This window comes from Manis pentadactyla, chromosome 1, assembly GCF_030020395.1.
Source record: "Manis pentadactyla isolate mManPen7 chromosome 1, mManPen7.hap1, whole genome shotgun sequence".
Taxonomy (NCBI): domain Eukaryota; kingdom Metazoa; phylum Chordata; class Mammalia; order Pholidota; family Manidae; genus Manis; species Manis pentadactyla.
In genome coordinates, this window is record NC_080019.1 from 70,418,262 (window position 1) to 70,441,107 (window position 22,846).

General features: G+C 39.5%; 1 long non-coding RNA gene and 1 pseudogene across 1 annotated transcript; both read right to left on the reverse strand.

The window, feature by feature from the left end:
* Positions 1-4,878: 4,878 nt before the first annotated feature.
* On the reverse strand, positions 4,879-5,653 carry LOC118908204 (AP-3 complex subunit sigma-1-like; annotated as a pseudogene).
* A 2-nt stretch (positions 5,654-5,655) lies between these two features.
* Positions 5,656-22,846, reverse strand: LOC130682917 (uncharacterized). The gene is made up of 3 exons (XR_008996371.1): positions 22,792-22,846; positions 21,407-21,521; positions 5,656-5,683 (listed from the first exon to the last, which is right to left on the reverse strand). It is a non-coding gene; the product is annotated as an uncharacterized LOC130682917 (long non-coding RNA).

Consider the following 22,846-nt stretch of genomic DNA (forward strand, 5'->3'; position numbering starts at 1 on the left):
GCCATCATTTATTCATTCTCTATTAATGGACATTTAGGTTATTTCCAATTTTTTTCTTTTATAAAACACTATTGCAATGAATACTCTTTTACATACATCATTTTTCACTGTGTATATCTGTCAGCTAAACACTAGGATTAAGTCAGAGGATATCCACATTAAAGTTCTGATAGACACTGTCAATTTGTCTTTTATGGAGGTGTACTAATTAAATTCCCACCACCCTGTTTTCTGTACCTTGTTCATACAGTTTGTACTTAATTATTTATTATCCTGGCCAATCTGCTAGGTGAAAAAATAGTATATCCTTGTGTTTTGCTTTGTGTTTCCCTTAATATGAGTGAATTGAGCCTCTTTTCACATATTTAAGAGTAGGACTGGTCTTAATCAGGGCAAACTGTACTATATTAAGGGATCAAATATTGAGGTATGATCAGCCACCTTAAGACCAGATGGGAAGACATTTTAATGGGGAAGAGAATCTGGGTAAGTCCTGAACTGTCCCCATAAACAAGGCCCTTGATACCGCCCCTCACCCCATCTACTCAGGCTCACACCATCCTGGGACCCCAGCCCTCCCCATCAAACTGAGATAAGATCAGACACCATCCAGGACCAAAATGTAACCGAGTGAAGCCATTACTTCCAAAATGCCTCTCATCCCCATAATCCTCAGTCCTGCTCTACCCTCATCCTACTCTCAACCTTTTTGCTGCATATTTTAGGTCGACTATGTCCAATAGAAATATAATGAAAGCTAAATATTTAGCTCTAGTAATTTAAAGCTGTCTATGAGCTACATTGTTTTAAAAAGTAGAAGCAGTTGTAATTACTTTAAATATTTTTATTTAACATAGTATATCCAAACTATTATCATTTCAACATGTAATCAATATTAGAAATCATTAATATCTTACATTCTTCTTTTTGACTTAGTCTGCAATCCAGTGTGTATTTATACCCACAGCACATCTTATTTCGGATTAGCCACATGTTAGGGGCTCAAGAGCAGCATGTGGCTAGAGAGAGGGCTTTTCTCATTGCCCAACAGAACTTGCTGCAATGATGAAAATGTTAGATCTCTGTTCACATTAATACTCTTTGCCTTTTTATATACTCAGTCTTTCCCCAGAGCATTTTTTTCTTCTTCTGCATCAGTGGGGTCCAGGCCCTCTCTTAAGGTCGCTGCACCACCCTTGGCCATTTCTAGTGTAGACCACTTATCATTTGACACCACAAACCTTCAAAACCAGTTCCTCACACAAGCTTCAGTCTACTTCTGTGCTGTTCAATATGATACACATGTGGCAACTTAAATTTAAATTGATTAAAACAAAATGAAAGAATCATTTCCTCCATGGCACCAGCCACGTTTCAAGTGCTCTGCAGCCACACGTGGCTAGTGGCTACTCTACTAGTCAGCACAGGCCTAGACCTGCCCACCATCAGATAAAACCCTCTCTCCCTAGATTCCTCTGTCATGCAGCTCTAGAAACTCCAGCCATGGCCTCCTGGAAGTCATGGAGCTGCCTCTCCCGATGAAGACTTTTAGAGGTTCTTCCTCCTTCTTCAGAGCCTTCGCAGCTGCCCCGTGGTTCCTCACTCCAGTTACCAGCCTCACACAGGCTTTCTAACAGCTGGCTGAACATTTCTGGTACTTTCTCAACTCCAACCTCACCTAGACTACATCTTAGTCACCTACTTCCAGAACCTGCCCTTCATCTTGTCATCACCCAGCACTACTCCACCCCAGAAATCATTTTCTTTCCTTTATTTATAATTAATTAACAAGTAATACATACTACATTTTTCTTGAAAAAAAAAACTGAACCATACAGCTAAAGCAGAAGTACTCCAGGGCCAGCCCATCCCCTAATCTTAGGCCCCTCTGGACCCTCTTCTCAACCTCCCCTCCCTTGTGTTTCTAAACCCGGATGTGTGTGTGCATGTTGTCCTGCAAAGTGCTTGTTTTTCTTGATAAAATGTCTTGCAGACCTTTTCATGTCAGAATATGTAGCTCCACCTCTTCCTCCTGTGTGTATATGGGGCTGGGGGAGGGGAGTATATTCACATAAAGTCCAAAAAGTACAAGATGTACAGTCACAAGTTTGCCTCCCCATTCTTCTCTCATCTACACTACACCCATACCAGTTTCATAAGTTATTACAGCTAGTTTTTCTTTGTGCGTTTCAAGCAAATATGAATATAGGTTATTTCCCTCTCATTTTATCCACATTTTATGTATATCTTACAGACGGTTCTACACCCTGAAATGCCTCTCCCTATCTGGAGATATCAGTACATAAAAACCATCTTCATTTTTTTTCCGAGCCGTGGTATTATTCCTTTGAATGGCTATACCAAACTTAACCGGGCTCCTGTTTGTGGAGTCTTAGGTTATTTTCAGTGTTTCCTGTTTAAATCAGGGCTACAATAAAGAACTGTCTACCTGTCTCTTTCCATGTGTGGAAGTACGCCTGAAGGATGAATTCCCAAAAGGGAAATTGCATACTGAACAGTACATGAATTGCTAATTTTGATAGATATTGCTGAATTGTCTCCCATGGGTGCTGTGCTAATTCATTCTCCCATCAGTGAAATCTCAATGTTTTTAACTGTTGCGCAATATTCTGACGCACAGAGGATATGCACCATAGTGTATAGGCCCCTCCTACTAATGTGGTGTGGATAAAATGAGAGTTCCTGTGGCCAGGATTCTCACCTGGCCCTCTTTGACTAGCTCACTGCACACCTGTGGGCAATATACAGCTGTTGACTCTATATAAAGAGCTCTGCCCAGTGCTCTGGGTGACACAGTGGCACGGCTGCAAGGCTGCAGGAGAGCAGAGCAGAGGCTGGAGTGGTGGTAGTACCGAGGACAGAGGCCCAGAGGACGGCTGTGTGGGATGGCTGTGTGGGACGGCTGTGTGGACAGAGAGGCCCAGAGGCAGGGACCGGCTTGCTGCATGCAGACTCATTCTGAGTAAATGGGATTTTAGTGACTGACCTGCCACCTAGAAATAAAGTTGGGTATAACCCTTTCACTCCAAGAACGTTTTGCTGTCAATTTCTTTGGTCACATTGAATCCATAGCAAACTTGCCCGGGGCTGAAACCCATTGGCAAGACATGTGGGGTGTTAGCTTGTTTTCAATTGTTATATTACAAACCGATGCTGAAACAAACATCCTTATAGGTACTGCCTCGTGCATATATTTCTCAAGAAGAATTTAAGAAAACAGCAAAGGAAGCAACTATGCAAAGGCTCCAAAGTGGAGCCAAGCTTAGAGTAACAGGAAAAGGGGAGAAGAGTTTGGAGTAGCAGAGCGCAGGAGTGAGGCTGGAGAGCTCAGGACGGATGTGGGTAGAGCTCATAACAGGGCCACAGAGGCCACTGGTGAGGTTTTGGATTTTATTCTAAGATCAGAATGATCTGACCTACTATAAAAGATCACTTTGGCTACTGCATGGAAAATGGTTTTGAGGGAAAGGCATCAAAGAATGCAAGAAAAGGCACCAGAGGCCTGGCTGAAGTGAAAGGAATAAATTCTTAGTAGGTTGCACCAAATGGGAAGTAAACAGAACAGGAAGTGCCCTGATTCCAACAGAGGAATCCCTAAAATATGGATCCAACGAAGGATCCAGAAGGGTGATACAGCTTCTGCCCTCAAGGAGCTTACTCTCTAGGGAGGAGTATGGAGAGTAAACAAATACTTTCAGGTGTAGACAATAGTCCACACACAGTGCGATAGAAAAGAAGAGTCCTGGCTTTGTCTGATCACTCTGGGAAACTGCCCTCCCATTTACTGGCTGAGTTACTTGGTTCCAGTTCCTGTCTCCTTCTCTTCTGAGTTCTTCATTTGTAAAGCTTAGTGAGAGGATTAAATGAGATCATTTTTGAAAAGCACCTAACAGTGGTAAAAAGGAGGTACTTAATTATGTTTGGTGAATGAATGGAAAAAAAATTCCCCTCTCTGCCATTTGTCTCCTGCCCCTGATGGTCTTTCCAGGCAATCATTTTGGTTCTAAATCCCTGCTATCCCCTCCAACTACAGAATGTGGTAACCAGTAGAGTCAATCCAGCTGATTAACTCTGCATGTGATTTTGCCAGAATCATGAGTTGCCAAGTAATGCAAATTGTTTACATTCCTCTGGGTTTATTCTTTTTCCAAACTTATCTGGTTTAAATAAAATATTTCCCCCTTTTCCTCCTTTTTATTACAAGGGAATTTTAAATATATTAGAAACAGTAGATGGGGGAGTTAAGTTATTTGATTAATGGATACTAAATCATTATGGTTAAGTTTATTGTTTTAGACCACAGCTCCGCAGGGACATTAATAAATGTGATTGCTTTTGCTAGAATATTCGTTAATCCTGTGGTTTAGTGCACTGATAATGGAGCATGCTGTTCCACTGACTTTTTCTTTTTTTGACAGTGATAAAATATACTTTTATTTACTTTGTTGAGTCAGAGCGTTGTAAAAAAATTATTGCTAAAGTAGATATCAGGCAAACAGGTGTTTTAGAAGTCCAGTTATCTTGGAGTTTAAACTAAAAGAAAAATGTCATGTTTTCATGCAATACATACTTGGTTCCTTAAATAACAATTCTGACAAATAACAAAGAATTAAGGAATGCTGTACTTGTGGATCCATACAAAACACCAACATTTTGGGTTGTAAATAATTTAAAGAAATGTCTCAAACACTTTTTGAAACACTTTAGTAGCCAATACAGAGAGGCATGCCTTAGGTGAGCACAGGAATGCAGTTTAAAAAAGAAAGAAAATCACACTATTTCTTTAAAATCACTGAGCAAGAAAAGCAACACTGAACTTCCACATTAATTTTACACAACTTCTGATAGTACTTTGACTTAAACCCAAGAGCAAAAGTTAAGACTCTTTTCCTCTATTTTTGGTAAACAACTGCATGGTAAACTTAAATGACTATTCCCCCTGGATTTTATCTGGGAATGGCCTTTTTTAAAAGAGGGCAGGTTTGGCACTTTTATACTGATGTCACCAATGTTAATATTTCTTGGGATCTCACGAAGATGCATATTCTTTACAGCTGATACAGCACGGGCTGGAGCTCCCACTAAGCCAGCCTCAGATTTCTCCAGTTTATTTTGTGCGTCAATTTGTGTAACAATCTCATTCATGTTGTTCTCCAACACCATTCCCCCCATCACCATTTCTGCAAGAATATTATGAACCTTGTCTACACGAAAAATTAAATCCAGTTCACAGACATTTTCAAAACACTTGCCTATGTTCCCATAAATACTTGAATTAGATCTAAAATGCCAAGTTCACTTTCTGAAGAATCCACACATAAGACAAAATACAGTGTTGCATAATGTTTATGTATCAGTTTGTTGTCAGATCCTCCTATTAATAATCCTCCTTCTAGGAAATTACATATTCATCTCTCTTAGATACCAAACGGAATGTCTCCCTGATGATTTGCTGTTGTGTATCTTCCACTGCACGGCTGGTAGTACTGAGCCGGGACAACGTGGGGGGCGCTGGGGGCCAGCGCGGGGGCGGGCCCGCGAGCCTCGCCTGGGATCTCGCCTGAGGCTCCCTTTCCCCTGCGGCTCTCTCTCGCCTGCGGATCTCGCCGGCGATCCTTCCCCACCCGCCCATCTGCTTTTAATGAGGCGTACTCCACTCTGACTAGCGGAAAAGCAAAGAAAATAATTTTACGAATGTATATGTGTTAAGAAGTCTGAGGTAGTTTTAAAAAAATCCCCTTACAATCTCAGAACATGTCACAAGGTGTTCTTAAATGTAATTTCCTTTTACCTATAACTATTCGTCTATAAATGTCCTTTGAATTTAAAATACAAATCTGTGGAATGGTGCCCTTAAATTCTGAAACAATGTGAGTTAATCCCAGCTATTGGGCTTTTAAAAGTCTTTCTTTGACTTGGGGGCCTTAATTAAGATTATTTGTTTAGGCTGTTATAGGATTTTGCCTTCCTTGTGAGTAAATAATTTAACAGTGACAAATAATATGATGGTAACAGAGACGGTACCTTGACTCAGGTCATATCCACAGTTTTAAAGTGAAATAATATTATTTAAAAAATTATTAGAGCCTTCCACTCAAGGAAAATAGATTGTTTAGGTGTCAAATAAAATAAATGTTAACTCTCATGTGTACCCTTTATACTTTCCTTTGGACTCATACAAGTCTACATATATCAGTACACGCATGTATGGCAATTTTTCCTCTATTTCTTCTTTAATAACATGAAATTAAAGGCTTCTGTTTCAAGAGAGTAGACCAAACATTCACATTTTCCTCCTGTTGTTCTAAAGGCCATAGTAAGATAAATTTTAGCCGAAATAAGCAGGCAAAGGAGGCAACAAAGGGCCAGGTAATTTATTTGAATGCCACTCCCAGGTGATGTTCTCCGGCCTGGGTACTACAAGCCAGAGAACTCACACCCAATTAGGGAGGTGGGGTGCTTATAAGGGATTAGGAGGGGGAGTGAGCAAGCTATCCTAGGAGGTGTGGAGTGGTATGATTGACTAAAGGTGACATAATAGACAACTAGAAACTTTTTTCCTTCCAAGAGGGAGGAGGCTGACATCCGGGTCTTAGTTGGCACATCAGGATGGAATTCAGGGAGAGCTGTCCCCTTTCCATATACCGCACGGACTTTGGGGTCTGGTCTGTTCTCCCCCTATGGCATCTCTCTGTTCTGTTATCATGTCCTTGTTTTTCCTTTCTCCAGCCTAACAGCCATCACTTTATAGATAATTTTTAAGGAGGCAAGGGGAAATAAAATTAAAACGGCAAAGATAACAGGGTTGGAAATCAGCAATGGACAATCATTTCTGGAAGACAAGTCTGATAAAAAAGAGTGAGGAAAGTCAAAATGCACCAAACACCAGGAAGGAGGGTGAGGGAGAACTGATAAGAAAAAGAAAAATGGGCAAAGGATATGAATGCTCAGTTCACACATGAGGGCCTTCATATAGCTGGTAAATGTATAAAAAGATGCTCAACTATACTAGGACAGGAAATGCAAATTACAATAGTAGTAAGCTTATAAGGAGACAGAACCCTGGCAACAATGTTTAATCAAGATAAGGTATTTAAATGGCTTAGCATATCATAAGTACTCAATAAATGTAAGTTATTATGTCATTATTCAGGAACTTGCTTTTGTTACTGCAGGTCAGTTTTATTATTTAAGAAATCTTTAGATTATCTTCAGGGTTTGTTTTTGGTTTTTTGGTTTTTTTGCAGGGTTGGTCTACAAAAAAAACGGTGAACAAATTTCCTTATACACCTGTCCTTTAATTATTGGGCACTTGTATTTCTTTAGGCCAGACTTTGAAAAGTGGGATTGCTGGGCCAAAGGTCTGTCCATTTAATTTTAATTGATTAACCAACTGATTGAACTTTTTCAAGAACTGTAGCAGATGCGTTTTGCTTAGCAATTCTAAGAATCACCTATTACTCTACTGTCCAGCCAGAGCTGGATGTTATTCAGTCTTATAAATCAATAACTTTATAAATTGTCAGTCCAGTGGATTTTTAAAAAGACAGCTACTATTGTAACTTGCATTTCCTAACCTAGTATAGTAGCACATCCTTGGATACACTTGTCAGCTATATGAAGGTCTTTATTTGTGAACTGGTTATTCATAGCCTTTGCCCATTTTTCTTTTTCTATTTTATCAAATTGTACTTCTTTGTATTTTAAAGATATTAATTTCTTGTCTATCCTATATTGGCTTTGATTACGATCATTTGCTAGGCAAAAGTTTCTAATTTTTATGTTGTTGAACTCATCAGATTTTTACTTTACAGCTGCTAGGTTTCCTGTTCTGCTCCAGGCTGTCTCCCCCAAACTGAGATTATACAAATATTCTTGTATTTCCTTCTGTTTTTTATTGTTTTATGTTTTAATTTTAGCTCTTTAATCAGCGATTTATTATGACATAATGTGAGAAACAATTATACTAGGAGTAACAAGAGGTAGCATTTACTGAGATATTTTTATATGCCAGGTACTCTGTAAGCACTTTATACACTTACATAGATAAGAAAATCAAGGATTAGCAAATTTAAAGAGACAGCCAAGTTTACACAGCTACTAAAATACAAAATTGGGATTTGAGTTTTTAAAAATGTAATTCTTGTACCTTTATCATTGAATCTGTTCTAAGTTATTTTATAATTTTTGTTACTATTGTGAATGGGATATTTTTTCCCCACACCTAACAGGCAATTGCTAATACAGAAGAAATTAATGATTTGGGCTTATTTATCTGATAGTCAGCAATTGAGTTAAAAATCCCTAATCATTCGAATTGCTTTCTAATTGTCTTACATTTTCTAGGTATACAGTCACATGGCTGTAAAAAAGTTTATCCTCTTTTTCATTAATTATATTACCTGTTAAATTTATGGAGAAAGAATCTTATTAGTTAAAACTTTTAAAAAATATTGAATAGTGTGTATATCAACTATACTTTAATAAAAAATATACCAAAAAAAAACACTGAATAGTAGCAAATGTGGACATCTCAGCATTGTCCCTGATTTTAGTAGTGATAGCTTTCATTTTTTGCTCAATAATATGATGTTGCCAACTGTAATTCACAGTCTTTAGCTGGTTTAGGTAGTTTCCTTCTGTTCCTATTATATTTGGAATTTTTATTAGAAAACCTGCTTTATCAATTTTTAAAAATCAATTGCCATAATCACATACCTTTCAACCTTTTTTTTTTTAAGATAATTATTTTTTATTGAAGGGTAGTTGACGCACAGTATTACATTACATTGGTTTCAAGTGTACAACACAGTGATAAAACATTTATATACATAATTCTAGGTTCCAGCTATCACCCTACCAAGCTGCTACAATATCTTGACTATATTCCTTATGCTATACTTACATCCCGGTTACTTATTTATTTTACCATTGGAAGTCTGTCCTTTTTTTTTTTTTTTTTTGTGAGGGCATCTCTCATATTTATTGATCAAATGGTTGTTAACGACAATAAAATTCTGTATAGGGGATTCAATGCTCAATGCACAATCATTAATCCACCCCAAGCCTAATTTTCGTCAGTCTCCAATCTTCTGAGGCATAACAAACAAGTTCTTATATGGAGAACAAATTCTTACATAATGAATAAGTTACATAGAGAACAGTACAAGAGCAGTCATCACAGAAACTTTCGGTTTTGCTCATGCATTATGAACTATAAACAGTTCAAATATGAATACTCATTTGGTTTTTATACTTGATTTATATGTGGATACCATATTTCTCTCTTTATTATTATTATTTTTAATAAAATGCTGAAGTGGTAGGTAGATACAAGATAAAGGTAGAAAACATAGTTTAGTGTTGTAAGAGAGCAAATGTAGATGATCAGGTGTGTGCCTGTAGACTATGTGTTAATCCAAGCTAGACAAGGGCAATAAAACATCCACGTATGCAGAAGATTTCTCTCAGAACGGGGGGATGAGGTTCTAAGCCTCACCTCTGTTGATCCCCAGTTTCTCACCTGATGACCCCCCTGCGACTGTGCCTGTCTTAGGTTGTTCCTCCCTTGAGGAATCTTACCCATCTCTGGCTAACCAGTCATCTTCCGGGGCTATACAGGGGAATGTAAAGTTGGTAAGTGAGAGAGAAGCCTTATTGTTTGAAATGGTTAGCTTTTTATTACTTTGCATATTTATGCCCTGTAGCTTCTATGCCCAGCATTTGTCTTGAGGTATCTTTACCACTTGGAAGAATTATGATACTCGGTAAATTTGATATGAGGCACGAATTCTATTTAAGGGTTGTAATTAGGAAGGAAGAAGAAAAGCTATAGAAGTAGCAGGCGGAAGAAAACCTGGGAAGATTGATTATTTCTTTGACATATCTTCTTGTACAGTAACTTCAGCATGTATAGGTTTTAAGCTACTACTTAAATTGCGCACACACATTAACATAATAGGAGTATAGTTACATAACCAAAGCATACCTGTAATTACCAGCCATCTCCAGTGAAACCAAGAAAACCAGTTAGGCACCTTAGGCATTTGTGAAAACTTATCTATGATATGGTGGATATTGTCCAACTGAACTTGAACAGTCTGAGAGAAATCAGACAAATTAAAACAACCCATTCCTGGGGAATGTTCACATCCCTATGTTCTTTTAACAGTAAATAGTCTGTAGTTGTAAGATTTTGGAGCGCTACAATTTGCACTTCTCCTAATTCTTGGTTGAGTCCCAACAGTATAGATCCAGCCAAAGTTGTTGTTTTACTGTATGCACAGGCCAGCTTAGGTATCTCCTTCATTCCCATGGCAAGTCCAGGAGCTGGTGGGATGAGTGCATCTACAGCTGTAGCAGTGCGTGGATCTTTGTTGGGGTTTTTTGATGATCATCTTCTGGCATGAGTCTTCCAGAGAGTGCTGATGTTGGAAGTTCTCTTTCATATCGTATCTTAGTTCATTTTCGGGGTAGCCCAATTAGGCTTTGATCTTCTGCATAAACGCAAACAGACCCTTTGCCTACACTTTTATATGCCCTTTATACCCTTGTGTAGAAATCATTGGAGGTTACCACACAGGAACTGCCCTTTTTTTTTTTGTTTTTGGTATCACTAATCTACACTTACATGACGAATATTATGTTTACTAGGCTCTCCCCTATACCAGGTCTCCCCTATAAACCCCTTTACAGTCACTGTCCATCAGCATAGCAAAATGTTGTAGAATCACTACTTGCCTTCTCTGTGTTGTACAGCCCTCCCTTTTCTCCTACCCCCCCATGCATGTTAATCTTAATACCCCCTACTTCTCCCCCACCCCTTATCCCTCCCTACCCACCCATCCTCCCCAGTCCCTTTCCCTTTGGTACCTGTTAGTCCATTCTTGAGTTCTGTGATTCTGGTGCTGTTTTGTTCCTTCAGTTTTTCCTTTGTTCTTATATTCCACAGATAAGTGAAATCATTTGGTATTTCTCTTTCTCCGCTTGGCTTGTTTCACTGAGCATAATACCCTCCAGCTCCATCCATGTTGCTGCAAATGATTGGATTTGCCCTTTTCTTATGGCTGAGTAGTATTCCATTGTGTATATGTACCACATCTTCTTTATCCATTCATCTATCGATGGACATTTAGGTTGCTTCCAATTCTTGGCTATTGTAAATAGTGCTGCAATAAACATAGGGGTGCACTGATCTTTCTCATACTTGATTGCTGCATTCTTAGGGTAAATTCCTTGGAGTGGAATTCCTGGGTCAAATGGTTAAGTCTGTTTTGAGCATTTTGATGTACCTCCATACTGCTTTCCACAATGGTTGAACTAACTTACATTCCCACCAGCAGTGTAGGAGGGTTCCCCTTTCTCCACAGCCTCGCCAACATTTGTTGTTGTTTGTCTTTTGGATGGCAGCCATCCTTACTGGTGTGAGGTGATACCTCATTGTACTTTTAATTTGCATTTCTCTGATAATTAGCGATATGGAGCATCTTTTCATGTGTCTGTTGGCCCTTCTGTATTTCTTTTTTGGAGAACTGTCTGTTCAGTTCCTCTGCCCATTTTTTAATTGGGTTATTTGTTTTTTGTTTGTTGAGGCATGTGAGCTCTTTATATATTCTGGACATCAAGCCTTTATCGGATGTGTCATTTTCAAATATATTCTCCCATACTGTAGGGATCCTTTTTGTTCTACTGATGGTGTCTTTTGCTGTACAGAAGCTTTTCAGCTTAATATAGTCCCACTTACTCATTTTTGCTGTTGTTTTTCCTTGCCCGGGGAGATATGTTCAAGAAGAGGTCACTCATGTTTATGTCTAAGAGGTTTTTGCCTATGTTTTCTTCCAAGAGTTTAATGGTTTCATGACTTACATTCAGGTCTTTGATCCATTTTGAGTTTACTTTTGTATATGAGGTTAGACAATGGTCCAGTTTCATTCTCCTACATGTAGCTGTCCAGTTTTGCCAGCACCACCTGTTGAAGAGACTGTCATTTCGCCATTGTATGTCCATGGCTCCTTTATCAAATATTAATTGACCATATATGTCTGGGTTAATGTCTGGATTCTCTAGTCTGTTCCATTGGTCTGTGGCTCTGCTCTTGTGCCAGTACCAAATTGTCTTGATTACTATGGCTTTATAGTAGAGCTTGAAGTTGGGGAGTGAGATTCCCTCTACTTTATTCTTCTTTCTCAGGATTGCTTTGGCTATTCGGGGTCTTTGGTGTTTCCATATGAATTTTTGAATTATTTGTTCCAGTTCATTGAAGAATGTTGCTGGTAGTTTCATAGGGATTGCATCAAATCTGTATATTGCTTTGGGCAGGATGGCCATTTTGATGATATTAATTCTTCCTAGCCACGAGCATGGGATGAGTTTCCATCTGTTAGTGACCTCTTTAATTTCTCTTAAGAGTGACTTGTAGTTTTCAGAGTATAAGTCTTTCACTTCTTTGGTTAGATTTATTCCTAGGTATTTTATTTTTTTTGATGCAATTGTGAATGGAGTTGTTTTCCTGATTTCTCTTTCTGTTGGTTCATTGTTAGTATATAGGAAAGCCACAGATTTCTGTGTGTTGATTTTGTATCCTGCAACTTTGCTGTATTCCGATATCAGTTCTAGTAGTTTTGGGGTGGAGTCTTTAGGGTTTTTTATGTACGGTGTCATGTCATCTGCAAATAGTGACTGTTTAACTTCTTCTTTACCAATCTGGATTCCTTGTATTTCTTTGTTTTGTCTGATTGCCGTGGCTAAGACCTCCAGTACTATGTTAAATAACAGTGGAGAGAGTGGGCATCCCTGTCTAGTTCCCGATCTCAGAGGAAATGCTTTCAGCTTCTCGCTGTTCAATATGATGTTGGCTGTGGGTTTATCATAGATGGCCTTTATTATGTTGAGGTACTTGCCCTCTATTCCCATTTTGCTGAGAGTTTTTAACATGAATGGATGTTGAACTTTGTCAAATGCTTTTTCAGCATCTATGGAGATGATCATGTGGTTTTTGTCTTTCTTTTTGTTGATGTGGTGGATGATGTTGATGGACTTTCGAATGATGTACCATCCTTGCATCCCTGGGATGAATCCCACTTGGTCATGGTGTATGATCCTTTTGATGTATTTTTGAATTCAGTTTGCTAATATTTTGTTGAGTATTTTTGCATCTACGTTCATCAGGGATATTGGTCTGTAGTTTTCTTTTTTGGTGGGGTCTTTGCCTGGTTTTGGTATTAGGGTGATGTTAGCTTCATAGAATGAGTTTGGGAGTATCCCCTCCTCCTCTATTTTTTGGAAAACTTTAAGGAGAATGGGTATTATGTCTTCCCTGTATGTCTGATAAAATTCCGAGGTAAATCCATCTGGCCCGGGGGTTTTGTTCTTTGGTAGTTTTTTGATTACCGCTTCAATTTCGTTGCTGGTAATTGGTCTGTTTAGATTTTCTGTTTCTTCCTGGGTCAATCTTGGAAGGTTGTATTTTTCTAGGAAGTTGTCCATTTCTCCTAGGTTTCCCAGCTTGTTAGCATATAGGTTTTCATAGTATTCTCTAATAATTCTTTGTATTTCCTTTCAACCTTTAATATGGTAATATTCTAGATTATGTTGACATATTTCCTAATGTCTTAAAATATTAACATTTCTGGAATAAGTACTATATGATATTCTCATGCTTCTCAAAGCACTCCAGACCATGGAGAAAGACAGAAAGTACTTCAGTTCACTGCATGTTTTACCATATCTTTAATACCAAAACCTATTACAAAATACACAACACAAAAAGTAGAACAATTTCCCTTATGAAGAAGTCTAAGTAAAACACTAGCAAAGTAAATCTAGCAGTGCATTAAAAGAATGATAGCAAATGATAGAGTATAATTAGAAGACTTAAGAGATTCAACAACAAAAAGATACTAGAGTAAAAGAATTTGAAAAAATGGCTAGAAGGTAGAAAAAGACAAATACCATACGATTTCATTTATATGTGAACTCTAAAAACAAGCAGAACAGCAGTAGACTCACAGACACTGGGAAGTGACTGGTGGCTCCGGTGGGGGAGGGGTTGGGGCTATTGGGTGAAATAGGTGAAGGGGATAAAGAGGCGCAAAATCTCCATCATAATATAAGTTGCTCATGGGGGTAAAAGTACAGCATAGAGAATATAGTCAATGATTCCATAACATCTTCCTATGTTGACAGGTAGTAACTGAACTAAGGGTAAGCATTTAATAATACAGGTAACTGTTAAACCACTGTGTTGTATACTTGAAACCAATATAATATTGTACATCAACTATACTTCAGTAAAAAAAGAAAAAATGGCTAGATGTCAAAAATCAATAATATTGAAAATCAACAGCTTTCCTTTACACTAACAACAACCAGTTAGAATTGAAAATGGAAAAAAAAAATCCTATTCATATCATAGTGTTATGTCTTTTAATAGAATTTTTGGAAGAGAAATTATTAGGGGATTTGTGAAACATAATTTGGGAAATGGAAAGAAAGTATGGGTGGGGCCCTGTGTGTTGTCTAATGATTAATTCATGCAATACCATTTGGAGATAGAGCCCTGGATACATCACTAACTCATCCATCTTCATGCCCTTAACCAGACAAGGGCACCAGTCGAATTCGAAATAATCCTGTAGTAACCCTGAAAATGACTGATTAAACTGAGTTTCACAAGAGAATTTATGGAATTAATTTATTTTTCTTTATGTCAGCGTGGCTGACGTCCACTTTAAATCTGCTAAAAGTTGTGTTGTCACTGTTAACCATTAAAAAAAAAACTCTTGATATTGATTGGATAGAAAGTCCCCTGAGTAAAAGAACTGGGTTGTCTGTCTCTTTTATTGGAATTTTCCTATTTCTAGAAATATATTCATTCATTTATGAATATACAAATACTGCATGCTAGGAGGTGTACCAGGTGTTGGGGATAGAGTGTAGGAAGAACAGCCAGACAGGTCCCCCGCCCTCATGGAGCTTATGGACTAGTTGGTGCTAAGCAGAAATTGCGACTGACTCATCATTTTCCTTTGGAAGGAGAAAATGGAGAGCAACTGGTGAATGAAGAATTGAAGAGCTCCACACCTATCTGAACAAAAGGGTCTTTTACCCTGAAAAGACTGGTAACAGACTAAAATACTAAATTCTAATACTACACATTGTGAAGTCCTTCTCCAGTTCAGTTCTGTATCCTGCTGCCCTCTACAGCAGCAGGCCTATGCTTTTCAAGCAGGAAGAGCAGCGGTGTTTCCTCTCTGCCTTCTGTCTGGGACTAAGGGCAGCCTCGGGCTGAGGCCAGCATGAGTCAGCTTATCCACCACGACTCTCCCTGCGGAATACGGGGTGTGAGACCTGTGTGGGATTTGGGTGGACAGGACAGTGAGGAGAAGAAACATCTCAGGGTTTTTTTCCAGGAGAAATTTGTGAATCGTAACAGGAGCCACCAAACTGTTCAAATCTTTGGTCTCATAATTCCATTCTGGGGAATTTATGACAAGGAAACAGCCCAAAAGGAAAAAGAATGTCCAAAGATATTCTTGTTATAGTGCAATCAGTATTCATGATCAATTCTTAGAAGCCCAAATACTTCCAATGGAGAGCGATAATATAATCTGGACTTAACATTACAGAAATATTAAAAATGGAAAGGATGTGTACTAAGTTAATTCACAGAAATATCTACATTTAGGACAAAACAGAACATGGAATTCACACATGGATTATAATTATGTAAGGATGTGTACTAAGTTAATTCACAGAAATATCTACATTTAGGACAAAACAGAACATGTAATTCACACATGGATTATAATTATGTGAAACATCTGCAGGTATATTGAGAAAGATTAGAAGAGAATTTAGAATATTGCTCATGATTTAAATTTAATCAGTTTTTCACTAGAATTCTCTACTTTTTAAAAACCCACCTTTTTATGCACGTAAGAATAAATGGCTACTGACATACCAACATACACAAGCTATTCAGGTGAGACCTAAAACCGAGAAGCAGAAGCGGTTGTCTTCATGTCAGGTTCATCGGCCTGCCCCAAGTCCAACCATTCCAGGTCCTGACCATGAGACCAGGTTCTGAGGCCCCACTACCTCTGAACAGGTCACCCTGAGGTCAGCTACTTGGGCCTCCAAGCATGCATCTCAAATCCTCCAGGTTTCTGGGTGTTGTGCTCTGTCCCTCATCAGTCCAGCTGGCTAGCATCACCTGGATACAGCTCCCTCCCTCAGATGGCCCGCCTGCCCGCAGTGCCACCACCTGTCCTCGCCCTTCATGTTCTGTTCACACAGGCTTCCTCCCAGCCCTCTAACACCTAACCCATCCCACTACACGGAGCTGGATTGGGCCCAGATGTCTCTCCATTACCAAAGTGCATCATTTCATACCCCAATGGCTTTTCATTTTTAAGGATCTCTACCTAAAGATAACCATCCTTGAAAGTTGTACCATATTAAGCCAGGGTTTTGTAATATCATGGCTGGGTCTGTTCTTTGAGTAAAGGGGAAGGGGGACATAGAAATAACAGTAACAGCTACCTTTCACTGATACCTAGTCTATGCCTAGCACTTTTTATACATCCATCCCCACAACAACCCTCCAGGAAAGCATTATGGTTTCCCTTTGCAAAACAGAGAGGTTAAACGACTTGCCCAAGCTCACACAGTTGGTATGTAACAAAGGCAGACTTCAAGCCCAGGCCTATCCGACTCAAGAGCCAGGGCCCTTTCAACCACCTCACACAGTGTACCCCATGTGTGTAGTGTCAGAGAAAACACAGGGCTGGGACTCAGAAACCCAGCTGTGTGTGGCCTTGCACAAGATGTCACTTCTCTGGGCTCTGGTTTCCTCATCTGTGAAATGAGGAAACTGAACTTAAAAAGCTGCCCACTAGGAAGGAATAGAAGAGGCTAGGAAAATGACCAAAGGGTCTCGAAAGGCTGTCCTTTCCCATTTCACCCTAGGAACCACTGATAGGCCATCACAGAGGCATGATTCCAGGCAGGTTCTATTCACTAGGGAGAAAAGGAGAAAGGCCTCCTTATCACATGCAGAACAAGCCCAGGACTCCTGACACGTTTGGAAAGAGAATCCTTTCTGATTGAGAGCTCTCAGCCAGCAATTTAAGCCAAGAATATAAATACCCTTCCAGATGACATGGAGAAAGGCCTGGTGGAAATGTGACTGGCATCACCCTGAGTGCAGGATTAGCAGTGAGGAGGTCCTCTTGGGACAGGCTCTGAGGTTGCAGAAAGGGCTGGAGGGAGAAAAGACTTCCAGATGCAGTTTTTGCATGCAGGACTAAGCAGGACTCATCACAGGCTCGGTCACCAAAGATGACATGCAGAATGCAAACAAGAGAAAGCATTACAGTTGGAACAACACCCACAGCGCCCCCAGAAAGATCAGGAAATATGGCACAAATTGTTCTTTTCCCAGAAACTACCACTAGGTGCGACCTTCCTGTGTCATCATGCACAGACAATCACTCCGCTTGAAAATACAAGACTATACTTTTCTCAGTATCCTGAGTTTCTTAAGCAATTAGATGAAATTGAATCCAACCTTAGACAAACTGGAAGGCATTTAGAGTGCAGCTTCAACCCATCAGTTACTGATGCCAAATTCAAGCTGTCCTCCACCTCTCACGAACCCATGTTTCCCAGGATGGTTTTCCTCCTGAGTCTCTGCAGCCAGTGCTGGCTGGACTCTGCCTTCAGGCTCACTCTCCATGGGAAGCTGTCAGGTCCCTCAGCACCCACAGGAACTAACTGCCAGGTCAGGAGAGGACACGGAGAGATGGCCCTCAACCAAGCTGCTGGGGGCCTGGGCCACTCCATTTTTCTCCAGTGGGGTTGGCCTCGGGGCCGCGTGTAAGCCGGTGAGACGGGCCACCCCAAATATTAGTGCTGGGACCTGGGATGCGGCCTCTGTGTAAACCAGAGTTTCTCTCTGCAGCTGCATGTTTGGCTCTCACAGGGCCAAAAATTAGTGTGCAGCCGGCTTAAAAGCTCTTATGACATTTATGTGCAAAGTTCCCGGTATTTTTAAACCAGACTTTCAGGAAGAGGATCTGTTAAGTTCTAAAAGCTCAGGCCATAGGCAAAGAAGGTGTAAATTTTTTATACCTTTATGGCACTATATCAGCATTAACATTTGCTTCTCCGTATCTGAGTTAAGGTGAAACCATGGTGAGACAGAATCTAAACAGTCTGCTAAACTGCAAGGGTGCTAAATGATGCTATTAATAGAAGCGATTTGAGGAATTCTGTTTGATAGCAACTACTTTGTTAGAATTGACCTTTAAAATTCAAATCAAAGCATGGTTAAGTCTCTCTCATCATAATAGCCCATGTTACATGTTGTTTCATGTAACATGATAACATCAGATAAATTACTAGTCCACCAAGTCAACAGGCCTGTTGCCCAAGGCTTAGCCAAGTGGGGATGGGGTGGGGGTGGGGTGACACATATCATTTTTCATTTTTGTTTTACTGTTCAGATCTCCAACTGATTGATTCTGAAGTGCAGAAATCACTGCCTAGTCACTGAGGTTCACAGCCAACAGCTTTGTGTTTTCTATTTTTGGTTTAGCTTTTCTGAGTTGTAGAGGTCAGTTAATTAGAGATTCTGCCTGATCAGGGTCAATACAGATATTCTGAGATGAGCCTGACTCTGGGCTAGAAAGCCTTGTGGGCAGGATGTTTTTTTAAATACTCCACAAATGTTTTATTAAGTGCCTACTGTGTGCCAGCAGGTTCTGGGGCTAGTGCAGCCAGCAAAGCCCCTGCCCTCACAGAGCCTGTGTTTCAGTAGGAGAGAAAGAATGGATACATGTAAACCATGCCGTATATTATGTAATGTCAGAGAGTGAAACATGAAGCGAATACAGCAGAATGAGGAGGCAGAGAGTGACAGGAGGGACAGGGCCATCTTTTGAGATATGATGGGTGACGGTTTTCTGAGAGGTGGTGATGTTGAGCAAGTATTCAACGGAGGGAGGATGTCAGGTAGAAAGCACTTGAGGCAGAGGGAGGCAGTGAGAAGTGGTGAGTGCAAAAGCCCAGGGGCAGCTGTCTGCCCATCGGTGGATCAGGAAAAGGCACTGCTTCTTCTGGGCAGATGCCTGCTCAGAAGGTGGCTGGCAGATTACAGGCTGCGTATCAGACCTCTCTGGCCCCTCAGCCAGGCCACTGTGCAGAGGACAGCCTGTGCAGAGCCACATTAAACCTGTCCTAGTGAAACATGCTTGGGACTTAGAGGAACAGCAGGAAGGCTGCAGCAGCTGGAGTGGAGAGAAGATAAAAAGAGAGAGACTGGTAGCCAGCAACCTCAGTCCTAAAACACTAGTGATTTAGAATAAAAATTATTTCCTTATGTGAACTCACCACCAGCCACATGGGGTAGGATTTAGGAGCAGCTTCTTTGCTGGCTCCTCCATCCCCCACTGGGACGATGAGTTTCCACCATCAACCATGAGGCAGAAGTAGAATTTAAGAACCACATCAGCACTAATGACAATACCATTCCAATTTGGAAACTTAAGGCTGGCTATTTCCATGCCCATCTTGTGCAGAGAAATTCTCTCCTCCCTCCCTCTTTTATCCCTTCCTTTGTTGTATTTGTACCATGTTTATCTCTCCTGAAATAAGACATTAAGCACAGCAAGTCAAAAGTGCCTTGGCAAAAGTGTAAAATCACTAATAAAATTACAAACCCAAGTATAATAGACTTTCCTCATTCTTCTTCAATCTCTAATTCCCGTCTTTATGGGAGATGTTCATTTCTTACTTTATTTCTGAATTGTTTAAAATGTTTTACAAATCTCTTGCTTTGACAAACCCACATCTGATTACTCTGTATCATTTTAATTTTTAAAAATAATTTGAGAAAACAAACTGTTGTGTTGTATTGTGTTGACACCTATGAGAACCAGGTTATGCTTTCTCTCTTAAGCGGTTATTATAAAGGGGTCTGATGACAGGAGGTAGAATGCTAACTGAAGATTTCCAGTGCAGTCTGGAGCTGGGAGTATGGGACAGAATTATAGCTGGCAGAGTCATTCCATTCCCACTCCTCTTCCCTCTAAGCACAGACCCAATTAAATAAGGCTAGTATAATCAGGAAGCCTCCAAAAGACAGGAGTGGCTGTTGATGCAATTTAAAGTGGACAACAAAATAAGTTCCATTCTCCAGCATTCAAATCTATTTATCAATTAGAAGTATGTAAGCATGGACATTGTTATGGCAAAGAAAAAATCAGAGAATGTGAGATGCAAACCAAGGGTCAAACAAATAATCCTGGACTGACAATTCTATTTGAGATGAACAACTGTGGCTGACTCACGACTCTTAGTTTTACATGGTTTGCTTGCCAGATGGTGTCCAGCCCTGATCTCCACGGGTTGGGAAGTTAGGGGTGGAGTGCAGGTATCTGTTTAGCACATTACTTAGATGTAAAAACATTGAAAGTTTAATGGTGTTTGAAACAGCATTGAAATGCTCTTTGTTTCAAAATGGCTATGTTAAATAAGCAATCACAAAATGGTTGCATTAAAACATCGGGTTCTGTTTCCCATTCAACTGAGAACAGAGAGGATTCTGACTTCTTCTTCCTGTGCTCCGACTTGCTCCTCTGCTCTTCCATGCACTGTCTAGTACCAGCTTTGCACACAGGGGGTATTTATTACTGCTTGTTAAACAAACAACTGGCGCCCACCTGCTGAATGCTGACTGCAGGTTACTCCAACAATTCCACCCAGTCCTGGGAGTGTCCCTAGACAGTGAGTGAAGTGCATATGAGAATGGTGTATCCAGAGTTGCCACTGATGGGAGGAGCGGGTAGGGATCAAGAATAAAACAAACCTAATGCATTTTGACCATAGAATTCTCAAAACACAGGCTCAAAGGAAATGTGCCAATGGCTGACCATGAGAATAAATACACTTCCTAGAAAAAAATGCTCCTGTCCACTTTGTAGAAATGAATTAAGTGTGCTGAAAAGATTTACTGGTAAACCCCAAAGTCTTGTGGTTTTCACGTGAAAGGGGCACAAGATGAACCTAAGATCACTAAAGCACACTCTTTTAAAAAAGCAGTATCTGTAAGGTATGATGCCCTTCCATTATTTTAGTGAGTGGCACCTCAGTAATTATGTTGACAGATATTTTCAACAAATAGGTATTGTATCGCAACAAAATCATTACATTAAAAAACTAAATGTACGCATACATGAAAAGATGTTCAACATCACTAACCATCAGGGAAATGCAAATCAGAACCATAATGAGTTGTCACCTCATAACTCTTAGAATGGCTGTTATCAGAAAGGCAAGATAAAAGTGTTGGTGGAGATGTAGAGAATACGAAACACTTGTGCACTGTTGATGAGAATGTAAATTGATGCAGCCTCTATGGAAAAACAAAATGGAGGTTCCTCAAAATATTAAAAATAGAACTACCATGTGATCCAGCAATTCCACTTCTGGGTATTTACCTGAAGAAAATGAAAACACTAACTCGAAAAGATATATGCACACCCATGTTCATTACAGTATTATTTACAATAGCTAAGACATGGAAACAACCTAAGAGTTCATCAATGGATGAACAGATGAAGAAGATGTGGTATATATATATATATATATATATATATATATATATATACACACACATATATATGTATAGACACACATATAATTGAATATTATTCAGCCATAACTAAAAATGAAATCTTGCCATTTTGACAACGATGGACCTGGAGGGCATTGTGCTAAGTGAAGTAAATCAAAGACAAATACTGTTGATCTCACTTATTTGTTAAATTAAAAAAAAAAAACAAGTTCAAGATACAGAGAACAGATTGGCAGTTGCCAGAAGCAAGCAGTGGAGGTGGGCAAAATGAGTGAAGGGAGTCAAAAGTTACAAACCTCCAGTTACGAAATAAATAAGTCAGGGGATGGAACATACAGTGGTGACTATAGTTAATAGCACTTATTGCATACTTGAAAGTTGCTAAGAGAGTAAATTTTAAAATGCCTCATCACAAGAGAAAAAAATGTTTCTGAGTGTGTATGGTGATGGATGTTAACCAGAATTATTGTGGTGGTCATTTTTCAATATGTACAAATATCAAATAATTGTGTGCACCTAAAACTGATATTATGTTGTATGTCAATTACACCTCAACTAAATCTTTAAAAAAACTTTTTAAAGAGGAAAAATAAACTTAAAGGAACCCAATGGCAAATGAGCTTAATTGAGGCCCAAACAGAGCCCAGTAACTGAGATACCTTCCCCTTGATGTTAAGAATGCAATGATATAATTGCAGAATATTCCCCTTCCTGTATTAATCAACCACCGTAACCAGTACGATTGTGCTAAATGCAAGTGTCATCTATGAGATCATGGAATCTGCTATTTGCCTTTTTGAAAAGATCTAAGGTATGACAAGCATACCCTGGTAACAGCAGATGTTATCTGTTTAGAGGAAAATGCTTTTATATGAAATGTACCTTCCAGCCATCCTTAATCAATATCCAGCTGCCATAGTGCAGGCACACAGGCCTTACTTTAAATCATTCTTTTTGGGGACTTTCTAACCAGATCCAATTGATGACCACATTCAATAACACATTTGAACTTTGGGCCAAGACTAAACAATATTTTTTTTCTCATTAGTTATGCTCATTTAATTATTTACCAGATTTTCCAACAATTGAAAAAATTTTTAATGGAAGGGGAGGCCAGGTGAGGCGATAAGTACCTTTATAGGAGAACTTCAAGCTGGCTACATGATAACGTCTCAGGAGTAGGTGACC